Raw genomic sequence first — 12,294 nt, 5'->3', positions numbered from 1 at the left:
TAATCCATTAAGGCCCGGTTTATTCACCTTCAAGTAAATTTATGTGGCCAGTTGTTGCTATGATTTAGAATCTGCTATTGGTGGATTCATGGTAATTACCGTTCAAATAAAGTTACTTGAATGTGAATAAACCGGGCCTAAGGGTTACACACTTGTTCCAATGTTTTTCCAATAAATCTATGCCTTCAAAAAAATTCTTTTGATTAATCCTCGAAAAATTCCTCCACCGCTCCTTTCAGGTATTCATTCGATGTGCTTTTTTAATTTAGGAAAGAGACAGTAGTCACTCGGTGCCAAATCTGGGCTGTAGGGTATAGATGCTCCATCTCTAGAAAGCCGCACTCGTCGATTACTTCACGGATTTGGCGGGCTTTGTGATATCTGCAATTACACATGAAGCAGCGTAATCTTTTGATCACAGTTGTGGGGCCTTTTTTGCCGTATGGCAGTTTTCAACATTCTGATTATTTCCTTATAGCTTTCTCCTGTATGTAGAGCCTTTTTTCATGTATTCAATCAGTAAGATTCCATGCATATCCCAAAACATCGTCGCCATCAGCTTTCCTGATTAATTTTGCGTTCTTGCTTTTTTGACGGAGGAGATCCCTTGTGGACCACTGCATGGATTCTTGTCTTGTCGGTCGACCCCAGTGATACACTCACGTTATATCACCTGTTATAATTTTCGAAAAAAGCTCTCTGTCGTCAGCCTAGTTTTCCTCGCAAATGTGTTACCGACACAGTTTTTGTTCGGGATTAAGCAATTTCGGAATCCAACGTGCTGAGTCCTTATTCATTCCTAAATCTTCATGCAAAATTTTCACTACTGTAGGTTCCGAAATCTCAATTTCATTGGGCAGTGGAGGAAGAACCTGTATCTAAACGCTGTTCAAAAATCAAAAAACTATTGTGGTTCAAATGACTTATCTGTCACTGTGATATGATAAGTAATAGGAAATGTCATGAAAAATGTGTGTTATTTGCACCACACTGTTTTTTTGATTTTTGAACAGCGTTTATAATAGGTAGGGCGTATTTTTTGCGCTAATAAGTTTCACCCCTACCACATCTGTTTCGTACAAGAACTGAAGCCCATAGATTTTCCGAAACGGGTGCAATTTTGTCAGTTTATGCAATAAAAGATCAATGAAGACGGAAATTTTTGCAAAAAGACCTTGTGCAGTGACGAGGCCAGAATTAGTAATTACGAGGAACTAAATCTGAGCGGGTTTAAAGAGACACACTTTCAATAGTTTTTTTTTTTGTTTCAAAATCAAAAATCCACCACCCGTTGAATTATGTTGGCAAAAAAAAAGAAATCCCTATCTCTAGAATAAGTTTTATTTATTTGGGTTGGCCCAACTTTTTTGAGTGAAAAAATAATAAAATGAGAACAAAAAAACACGATGAATTACGACCAAAACGACTCAACACTTTTCTTTCATAAACCCACTTTTTTCTGACATTTGCAGACACACTAAAAAAAAAACAAAAGTTGGCGACGTTGGACGTTGTCGGTTGTATTTTCGAGGTAGAATGCAGAATGCAGTGTTGGTGGAACGTATTCTCTGGTGGAACGCTATACTTGGGCCAACCAACAGATATAAAGTTTGTCTAAACATAAGTGAATTTTATGGTTTTAACATCTAAAGTACTGTATGAGGGATTTTAGGGTTGTTCACGACAAATCCGTCACAACAGAATATTTAGCTACCTTGTCGTAAATTTTGCAAGGCGTGCCTGTCTTTGTTAAACGAAAAGCTGCAGATTTGGTTATTCCCACTTTTACAACATCCCTCATAAAGTACTTTAGTTGTTAAAACCGTAAAATTCACTTATGTTTAGACAAACTTTAGTAATAAAACCGCCCCCTAGTGCCCGCGTATTTTAAATAGCAGCTTCCAATTGGCTTATTCAAAACGTGCGCAGATTTTCGAAAGCCTGATGTACATCCACAAAAATTACTTGATGGCATCCGGCATCTCATTCGCTTCGGGAGTTTGACCAGGTGTTTATGTCTGTTTGTTTTCCTTGGCATTTTTCGATTTGTACAGTTGGCTTCAAAAAAAAACGGGAAATGAAATTTGACCTAATGTGAATTGAAAACTTAATTTGTCAATTTATGTCAATTTGTGTCTGTTTGACAGTAGTATTTCTGACACATAACTGCAGTTTTTTAACCTAAATTCTAAAAGGCCGTTTCAAACTATAAAAATTTAATAAAATCTAACAGAACTTTTTCTAACAGTTCCCGTTTTTTTTGAAGCCAACCGTATTACAAAATAATTTTTTTTCAAGACTTATAAGAATGACAAAAATGGCAAAGAACCTGCTTCATTGTGAAACAGGCTTCGGCGTATATCGTTCTACGCAACTAGGCCACATCCCCTTTTTTTTATTACTATATCTGTTGGTTGGCCCAAGTATAGAACGCTGCTTAGTGGTATAGGGCATTCTTTCAAATGTTGGGTAAAGTTGTAAACTCAAAACATCATAAATTACGAAAGCCGCAAATTTTCATTGTATTGGTATATTTAAATAAAGAAATAAAAGTAGTTACTATCCATTACATGTATATTTTAAAGTAAATTAATAAATGAAATAACAAAATACTTAAAGTCCATTCAAAAATTAAAAAACCACCACCTGTTGCTTTAGGTTGGTAAAATTTAAAAAACCCTAGGTAGATATTTTTTCATACTATGTTGGTAACTATAAATTATGACATTTATTTGAATCAAAATAAAATTCAATTGCTTTGAATTTCGTTCATATTGTTTTATTAGCAGCAGGTTTCATTTATTTATTGATTCTTATTATTTTTACTTAAACATGCCCACAAAAACCAGACAGTTAATAAACATTTAACCTCAAAATTACAAGTCTCACCAAATTTTACACTAGACAGCGTTGCCGATAGTAATTATCGAGGAAAAGGCGACGTTGGTGGTTTTTTGATTTTTGAATGGACTTTACATACTAACAATAAAAAATTAATCGTCATCTGAATGAGATTCACTCGTGGAGGGAGAAAAGACTGGAGATGGCATTTCCTATGCTTCCCATGTTAATAATCCGTACCCTCTAAAAGCACGTGCAACAACCTTTTATGACCCAGTCCACAATGCGCTAGATAAAGAAGCACAATGCGCCTGGAAGGAAGGCGAAGGAAGCCATTGGCCTAGCGTCTATGTTCAGAAACCTTTTATGACTCTGTAGTTTTCGCGGGCCGGTACACTTATTTGAATTAGTGCCATCTCCAGTCTTTTCTCCCTCCACGGATTCACTAGATGATTCACCAGTATTGGCAACAAATATTAATGGTTCCACTTGGTCTTCTAAAAGTTGATCTCGATCCCACCATTCTTTAATTTTGGACCCGAATATATTGTATTGAACACAGTTTTAGATTCACTGAGTTTCGGACAAGTGTCAAAGCACTCAAAGCAGGTAAGTTTTATTTCAAAACCCAACATTTAAAATGAATGCTCTATGCTCTATAGTGCTTAGTGACTTTAGCGATAGTGGGTTGGCGCTGTTGCCCGTTGGCAGTGTTGCCAGATTGGGGGTTTTCCCCCCAAAAATGGGGGTTTTTTAGAGAGATGGGGTAAATTTTGGGGGATATAAATGTTTGGGGTTTTTTTTGGGGGGACAATAATTTTTGGTGGTATTTGTGGGGGTGAGGAACATATTATCAATATTCAAGATAAAAACACTATTTTAAAAAAATGTTTTCAAATTTATTTTCATATGTATCTACGAGCAGAAAATGTAACAATTTTAGAACTTTTTTCAGGAATTCCCTAAATTCATAGGTAGGTGAACAGTCGAATGCAAAACGTTTTGGTCGTCAATGTCACTAAAAAATTATGTATTCGTTTATGTCAGAATTTTGTAATTTACACTGTGTAATCAAGCCTTATTGCCATCAAAAAATCAAAAATAATTTAAACGTCAATTAGTATCCTGCGTTCATTTAAATTTATCCTCAAAGTTAAAGTTGAAGACGCACTATACATATTACGGTTCACGGATCAGCTGTTTAAATCTTACGTTTTTACACGAGTGAAGTGATGCGATCACAATCGACTCTTCAACGCCAACTTTGAGGATAAATTTAAATGAACGGACGATAGCATTATGGGCCTGACACCGCAGCGCCAATGTCACAATTAACGTCAAAGTTTGTCAAAAAACGACATTGACGACCAAAATATTTTGCATTTGACTATTGTAGATTTCCAAAACTGCATTCCGGTTACTACCATCAATCTTTTACATTTTTGGGACTTCTATGCGTGTCTGAAGGGGTATATTCGTTTTTTTCCTGCGTTAAGTATATGTATTTGATTTTTTTTTGTTTTTTCAAAAGTTGATGAGTATAATAAATAAATGTTTTATTTATTTGAAATTTTGGGGGTTTTTCTGCAAAATACCATTATTTTTGGGGGATTTCGTGCTTCCAGTTGGGGGATTTTAAAAATATCATCTGGCAACACTGCCCGTTGGTTTCGCGCGCGGTAAAATCTGTCAAGTGTCGACCGGACGTAAGTAATTTTTTTTCATATCTTTATAATTACGCTCATTACTAATTATATTTTTTGTTGATAATGGCTGTAATTGTGTACACGTCTGTTGACTGTATTTACTTCTTCTGTGAAGCGTAACGGGTAGCACAAATTTTGAGGTTATGTTACAATAAAATCATTTTTACTTTATCAAATGTGAAATGTTTTCATTAATTACATGTTTTGTTTTGTTTTACAGATGAGGTGTGCGAATTGAGGGACCGTTGTGTGTGGCTTTTGTGAGGTATCATTCGTGAATTGGTATTTTAAGACCAACAACATCGAACAAAATGAGGGACCAGTTTAACAATTTGCTAAGGACAATTGATAAGTCACTGGTCAGGGGTAAGTTTTTTTAACAAATTTCACAGTTCTATGTGTAGCTATTTCAGAGTTATAAAAATGTTGGATAATTAGGTATGAACTTATAGTTATTAAGGGTTATGTACTATTGCGATCATTAAATTTTGGACATCATTTTTCTGTCATATAAAAACAATTACTCTAAATCATGCTTTATTGAAATTGTCACACATGATTGATGAAATTGTCAAATTTATCTACAATTTGTCAATATGAGCGATGATTTTTGTCTGATTTTTAAAACTTCTTGAATGTTTTGTCGGTAAATCTGACATTCACATTTTCAAAATTGACACAATCAAAATTAAGGTTATTAATACATAAAGGTCGCTTTAGAATGTATGACAGCATGATGACACTAGTGTCCAAAATTTATTGATCGCGACTGTACACCTGGAATAAACACTGAATCATGTGAACCATAGGTGAAGTGTGAATATGACAAAAAGTGTAAACTAAGGTATCTATTGTACAGGGTGTTACTAAAATGAGTTCAGAAAATTTAAATAAATTCTAACCAATCTCTAAAGAAGTTTTCACACTATGAGAAAAATTGTAAAAATGTGTCAATTTTATTCTGACAGTCCTTTTTTTTGCAATCAACTGTACTCTGCTTTTTGACACATCACTACATAAGTTCAAGTGGCTTGGTTTTCTTTAGTCTTTGGAGTAGGTGTTGATTGTCCAGCATTGTAGAAATCTGCACTTTCAATTTACACTGAAAACCTAGAGTTTCTAGAAAAAATAAACTATGTCACAAATACATATACAGGGCTGTCTCAAAAGTATCGCCTTTCCTTGAAGGTACGTCATTTAGGGATGTGGTAGAGTGCTGGAAAAATATTTTTTTAAAATCCTGACTCGATTTTGAAGAAATATACCCAATTTTAAAATATAAAAAAGGCAGCGCTATAACCTGAGAATTACCTCTACCTAGAAATACGTAATATCATTGTATTATTGAATACTTAGGCAATCATTTTGATGAGCTTGAGAGGTAACACAACAATCAAACACTTCAATAAGAGATTAAAAAAAAATAAATGTTCAAAATTTTGCCCATTTGCGTCTAAACATGCGTTGGCTCTTTTAACGATGTTGCATTAATGCCCGAATTTTTTATTTTTTATTTGAGGGATATTTTTAGGCTTCTCTGTCTTATAGTGGGATTATTGCATAAATAAAACTAAAAGATACAAGTTTTTATTAATAAATTTTGAAAAAAAGTGCTTTTTTAAAAATGTATAAAACTTACAATTTTCTCAAAAACATTTATTTTGTGTGGAATATTTCGAAACAACTAATACATAATCCAACATCGCATTTCTTACACATCGTTCTTACATGTGAACTGCAACCCTCACCTGCGCAACATCTTCGCTTGTTGTGCGGGATTGAGACCACAAGGTGGTCAACGGAGTCGTACCGTAACTCATCCGAAACTCGATTGAGGCTTACTGATGACGATGATGTTGATGGTCTTCCTGCTCCCTTTGGAGGAGTTCCATAGGTCTTCAAGTATGCTTGAGCTATGCAATGCCTAAACTCCAACTGTGAAAAAGTGCCTCCAGACTTCCTGTGGCACTGCCATGCATTATGGGCGCATACATCTATGATCCATGTGAACAGGCACCACCACCATTTTTTCCCCTTTACGGCAATTCGGTACTGGGATGTGTTTTCATCCATTTGGTCATTCCCCCCCATAGATTGGCTATATTTGCCTATAATATTTGGCCGTGGAACTTGAATATGTTGTTTCTCAGCTTGTGAGTAGCGTCGAACATTTGTGATTGGTTCTACCCCAAAACAAGAAGAGGCTGCCGTAACAGTGCTATTATCCACCCACCGAACAATACTAATGCCGTCAGTTCTGTCAATAACGGATTCGTAGGAGCCTCGCGGTTTTTTGTCCATCGACTTTTGGTTGCAATAGGGTAGGATTGAATGCGATTTTCGCGTAGAGTGCCTGTTCCTTGAACGCCGTTGTCCCGAAGGTATTTTATCAACGACAATCCCGTGAAAAGATTGTCGAAAAAGAGTATAGCCTGGATTATAGTGAACATAACAGAACCGTAGCCGGATCCGCTTTCCGTACCGTAAAGTTAAACTCTGTGCCAGGCAGTGAAAGCTATTATAGTGGCCGCAGACCGTGCCGCATCGTATTGTTACCGTATGAAAGTTCGCCAACATTTATCTTATATGGGATGGGTACCTACGAAAATGGCCTTGAGCTGTAACAAATAGCCAATCAGAATGCAGAATGTGAGAGTGGAGTGGCAGTGCCTATGGCATCTAATGAGTAATCTGTCCTATGGTGCCGACAGCACAGCCCACAGCCCGACAGTTGTTAAAGAAACAAAGGGTAAACTGTTTGACATCGGAAATTCCCGTCAAAATTTCTTACCTAGTAACCAGTAACCTATTAGTTATTTATTTAACGAGTTCGTGTGTAATTTTGGTTTTTTTTGGCATGAGTGGACCAGTTTAAAACTCGAGTGAAACGAGAGTTTTAAAGGTCCACGAGTGCCATAAAAAGCCAAAATTACACAAGAACGAGTTTAATACAACGTTTTTTTGTTCGACGAGCCCCTTAAAGGTCCCATATCGCTAAAAATCTTTAAAATTAGCTTGACATTTCGTTTTGACAAGTTGTCAAATTTATCAAAATCCGTTCACACAGGAGAAAATTCTCAAATTCTGAGAGTGTCGAACAAAAATAGTAGTTTATTTAATGAGTTCGTGCGTAAATTGGGCCTTTTTTGGCACGAGTGGACCATTTTAAAACGCGAGTGTAACGAGCGTTTTAAAGGCCCACGAGTGCCAAAAAAGGCCCAATTTACACACGAACGAGTTGAATACAACGTTTTTTGGTTCGACGAGCCTCTTAAAAGCTCCAAATCGCTAAAAATCTTTAAAATTAGCTTGACGTTTCGTTTTGACAAGTTGTGACATTTATCAAAATCCATTCACAAAGGAGAAAATTCTCAAATTCTGACAGTGTTGAACCAAAAAATTATTTTATTGCCACGAGGTATATTTGTGGCTATAACAAATAACTAAAAAAGCAGGTTACTTTAATTTAACATGAGTCGTGGTAAAATTGTGGCAATATTGTTAGAATCTATTATCTTATATTATTTACGTTTTTTTTTTTTAACTTTTATAGAACAACCAAACCTGGGCACATTGATTAATCTAGTTGCGCTCGTTCCGAAATCTTGCCTTCTCTCAAAATAAAATCTTACTTTTAACACTTATATCACTAAACTAAACTATATTTTGTACCTAATTTAGACACTCTCGTGTCAAAAATGGATTACTCTCTAGGATTTAGGGATCCAATCAGCTTTAATTAGGTTTTCATTTCCACAATGGAAGATGTTGTTTCTCCACAGTTGGGTTAAAATCAGAAACGTTTTTTGTTGAAGGGATGGCTTTATAATATAATAATTTGTTATGGCCCTTTTCTCTCGCGCCAATAGAACCACCACAGTTCGTTTGAACTTTCCATTTTAAACTTTTTACAAAATGCACTTAAATAATTTTGCAATTTATTTGACAATGTCTATTTAAACAAATGAATAGTTTGAAAAATCAAAAAAATAATAGATATCAACCGGGCAATATGAAAATAACTAGTGATTTAACCAACCTAACAACTGCAATTTTGATTTTGACAGTCCAAATGTTTTTTGAATGGACTTTATGCGAGAACAGGCATGGGACGAAATAGGAAGGACCCTATCTACTGAATATAACATTTTAGTGGGAACGCAGCAACAATGACATACGGCAATTCTATATCTGTTCCTGGAAGTTTTTCACTTCCCAACATTTTTATTTGCTTTGCTAAATCTGTCAAATATTTACTGGTATTAAATAGGTATTACATAAATTATTATTAATATTACTTTATGTCTTCTGGGATCTCTCTGGCTTCTCAACAAAATACGAATTGGAATAGCATAACCTACAATATTTAACATGAAATCTGTCAATACCTTAGGGGTACGGCAACGTTACGGGTCACTATAACTAGCAACGCATTTTTGCGGGGACGTTGCGATTGCGGGGAAGGGCACGGTTCGGGATACGGAAGCGTTCCGGTCACTATAATCTAAGCTTATGTGTGGATGAAAACCTTTTGCTTCCTTCAGTTCTTCCAGCATTGCTACTAAAGGGGCGGCCGATTTCCCAAAATTCTTCTCATACTCAAGAGAACGTCTTGGGTTGTTCCCCTGGTACTTTTCGAAATTTACTAAGTACGCAGATGGAGCGTTGAGGGACCAGATTTTATACCCAAAGCGTATGGGTTTTCCACGTATGTATTGCTTGCACCTGTGCCTTTCGAAATATTTCACCATACAGTCGTTGTAGCACAAATTTTCTTCAGGGACAAAACATTTCAGGCAATTGTTCTTTACTCTGTCCATTAGGGGCCTAAGTTCCCAAATTTTGTCCTGTGAATCAGGCTTCGTATTATCAGCGCAATGAAGAAAACGGCATATTTCCAAAAATCGATTCCGCCTCATTCAGTTGTAAACCAGCTTGTTTCGCATATCGTTTTCGGTTTCCCAATTGTACCTCTTTCCCGGCAATTCATTATATGCTGTCAAGATGAGAATTCCGAAGAAACATTTTATCTCACCAACAGAGACTTTCGGACCCTGACAATTTTTAAACAGAGCGTAACGCGTTGTTTCTTCTCTCAGAAATGATACAATTGTATCAATTTAAAGACCGGATTTTTAGGACCTTAAAAGTTGGGAATTGGATCCTAAAATAGATGTGAAAAAACCAAAAATAGGATCTAAAAATAGGACAAATCCTAAAACAGGACTTTCAATAAAAAAATCAGTAAAACCGCAAATTACTTCGTTTTTTATTTACAAAAATTTTCTAGAAAATTGCACATAATACACTTTGGTAAAATAGAAACACATCAAACCTAAAAATGAGTAAAACCAAAAATATAGGATTGAACAATATAAATATATGTAGTAAGTAATAAACTAGGCAAAAATGAATAGGGAATTCCACAATTTTTCTTGGAAATCAAAATAATTGCCCCAATCCTCCCACATATTCTTAAACACAAGATAAATCTGAAATGTTACAAGTACTTGAAACATTACATTTAATGTGTATATTAATATAATTGTAACACATTTCATTACAAATTTTAAACGGTATTTATAAAAAATTCAAAAAATGAAAAATTCCCTATTCATTTTTGCCTAGTTTATTTAAAATAAGTGTAATAAGAATATGATGATTGCGGATAATATTGATGACGATATTGCACATAAAATTTAACTACAACTGGTATTGTGCATTTGCATAGCACACTAAATAATTTTCGAGATTTTCAACTGTGAAATTGGTCCGCCTTTCGGTTAGAACATTTTTTAAAACAGAAAATGATCTTTCTACATCACAACTTGTGATGGGACAATACTTAAAAACAGTGCAATCAATGTCAGAATCTAGGGAACTTCCATTTAGTAAATTATAAATTTGTAATACATATTTTTTCATATCCAGGGTTTTTAGCAAGAGTACCCTGCAATTTTTCAAAAGCAGCTTCAGCAACATTCCCCGCTGCAGATTCTAATGATTGTTTCACATTTTGCACGATTTTTAATGATTCTGTGAGCGGTAAGCCTGTTTCTTCTACCTTTATTATGCCCAATGGTAATACATATTGCAAAATGGGCCTTTATACAACGCAGTTCATTTATTGTATTACTTTTTCTGCAAATGTCTTTTTTTATTGAATCAGATTGGTTAGGTGGAAAATCCATAACGACCTAAAAGTAAAACAAATTCTACAATGGTACTATTGGCTGAACAAAAAAAAAAATGCACTTACATTTTTTATGCTTTCAAAATTATCAGCATAAAAAATAGCAGCATCCAACCAAGTTCCTCACCGAGTTAAAACTGGTTCTGGGGGTAAAGGAACATTTGGCATTCGATCCTTGTAAGCTTGTATCATGAAAGGTGCTTTTAAAAAAAATTTTTCACACTAGATATTATAATATTTACATTTTTGTATTTGGATCTAATAGTCTCACACACCAAATTTAATGCGTGTGCCAAACATGTTACATGGATTAATTCACTGTAAAAAATCTTTAGGTTTGTGCCAGTTTTTAACATGTATGCGGCACCGTCTGTTAATAGTAGTTTCACTTTATGGTATTGAATGCCATTAGGCCATAAAATACCTGCAATATAAAAAAATTACCTCTAAAACAAAAATGATTATCTTGTGTTACCTAGTGATTCATTAATAAACCGAGTGACGGTTAAATGGTTTGTTTTTTTCCAAACTTTTCGATGCCAACAAATATGGATGACCTGCTTCATAGGAGGTCAGTTTGCTGACTACAATGTTGGCCTTATATCGACCAGTAATATCAGTGGTTTCGTCAACAATTATACATATGTCACTTTCACCTATTGATTTTCTAATGTTGCTTATAATCTAAAATTATTTTGTTAAATTGCAATGTAACATTAGCAAATAATTCACGTACCTCATTGTAGCAGGGAAGCATATAATTTTTACGTAGTGTACTTTCATTTGGTATGTTCCGATTACAGTATTTTGTTAAAAAGTTTTTCAGTGGGGCAGAATTCACTTTGTTCCATGGTATATTTGCAGCAACAAAAGCATTGCAAAGATCCTGGTTAAATGAATCATTTCTATTATTTGAATTCGTTGTATTAATAAGATTTTGTTTCAAACGATCCTTAATACGACGTTGATGTAAATCTGTCTTTTCATGCTGCTGTACTTTTTTTACAGCTGAACTGGAATATACAATAAATTTTAATATTTAATAGAAAAATTATCTTAAACAAACATGCACCTAATATAAATTTATACTTACACTTTTCACACAAGATCTGCAAAACAACGTTTCATCTTTTTCACTAAATATTTCGTACGATCCAGTTTCTAAACTGTGGCCAAATTTGTTCAGCCATAGCCTTACTTTACTCACGAGATCACTTTTTTTTTCGGCATTTTCATTAAAGGGTCGTTTTCATGGTGGCTTTACAAGCGTGGCTCGCTTGGCTTCGAAGCCACTCGACCAATGGGAGCACAGTTTTTAAAAAACGCCGCGGCGTGGCTCGGACTTTGCTAGAATAGGAAATATTTCTATTTTTCAAAGCCACGCTTAGGCTTTGGAAGCTTGCGCATGCGCTCGAAGTCGCAACTACATAATCAAATCAGCTGATGTGACAGTTCAACCAACACCACCGAAAATCAAGGCCTGATGACGTGAAGTATGAGTCATCACGAGTAGTCATGATGTCGTTTAGCGCATATAGGCAAGGCAGACTGAGC

The 12,294-nt window shown here is 35.2% G+C and overlaps 1 protein-coding gene and 1 long non-coding RNA gene across 2 annotated transcripts in view; one reads left to right on the top strand and one right to left on the bottom strand.

Moving 5' to 3' along the window:
• The first annotated feature begins 4,491 nt into the window (after positions 1–4,491).
• Positions 4,492–12,294, top strand: part of LOC138139437 (alpha-tocopherol transfer protein-like) — a 107,213-nt gene continuing 99,410 nt past the window's right edge. Inside the window, exons 1-2 of the mRNA XM_069059716.1 lie at positions 4,492–4,547; positions 4,768–4,913. The gene's annotated coding sequence lies outside the window, so the exon portion shown is untranslated. The remainder of the gene's footprint in view (positions 4,548–4,767; positions 4,914–12,294) is intronic.
• Positions 9,793–12,192, bottom strand: LOC138138069 (uncharacterized). The gene is made up of 5 exons (XR_011161956.1): positions 11,834–12,192; positions 11,477–11,753; positions 11,216–11,424; positions 10,807–11,164; positions 9,793–10,744 (listed from the first exon to the last, which is right to left on the bottom strand). It is a non-coding gene; the product is annotated as an uncharacterized lncRNA (long non-coding RNA).

This window comes from Tenebrio molitor, chromosome 9 (genome assembly GCF_963966145.1).
Source record: "Tenebrio molitor chromosome 9, icTenMoli1.1, whole genome shotgun sequence".
In the NCBI taxonomy this organism is placed as follows: domain Eukaryota; kingdom Metazoa; phylum Arthropoda; class Insecta; order Coleoptera; family Tenebrionidae; genus Tenebrio; species Tenebrio molitor.
The sequence above is the reverse complement of the archived record's forward strand: the minus strand, read 5'-3'. Positions and strand labels throughout refer to the sequence as shown.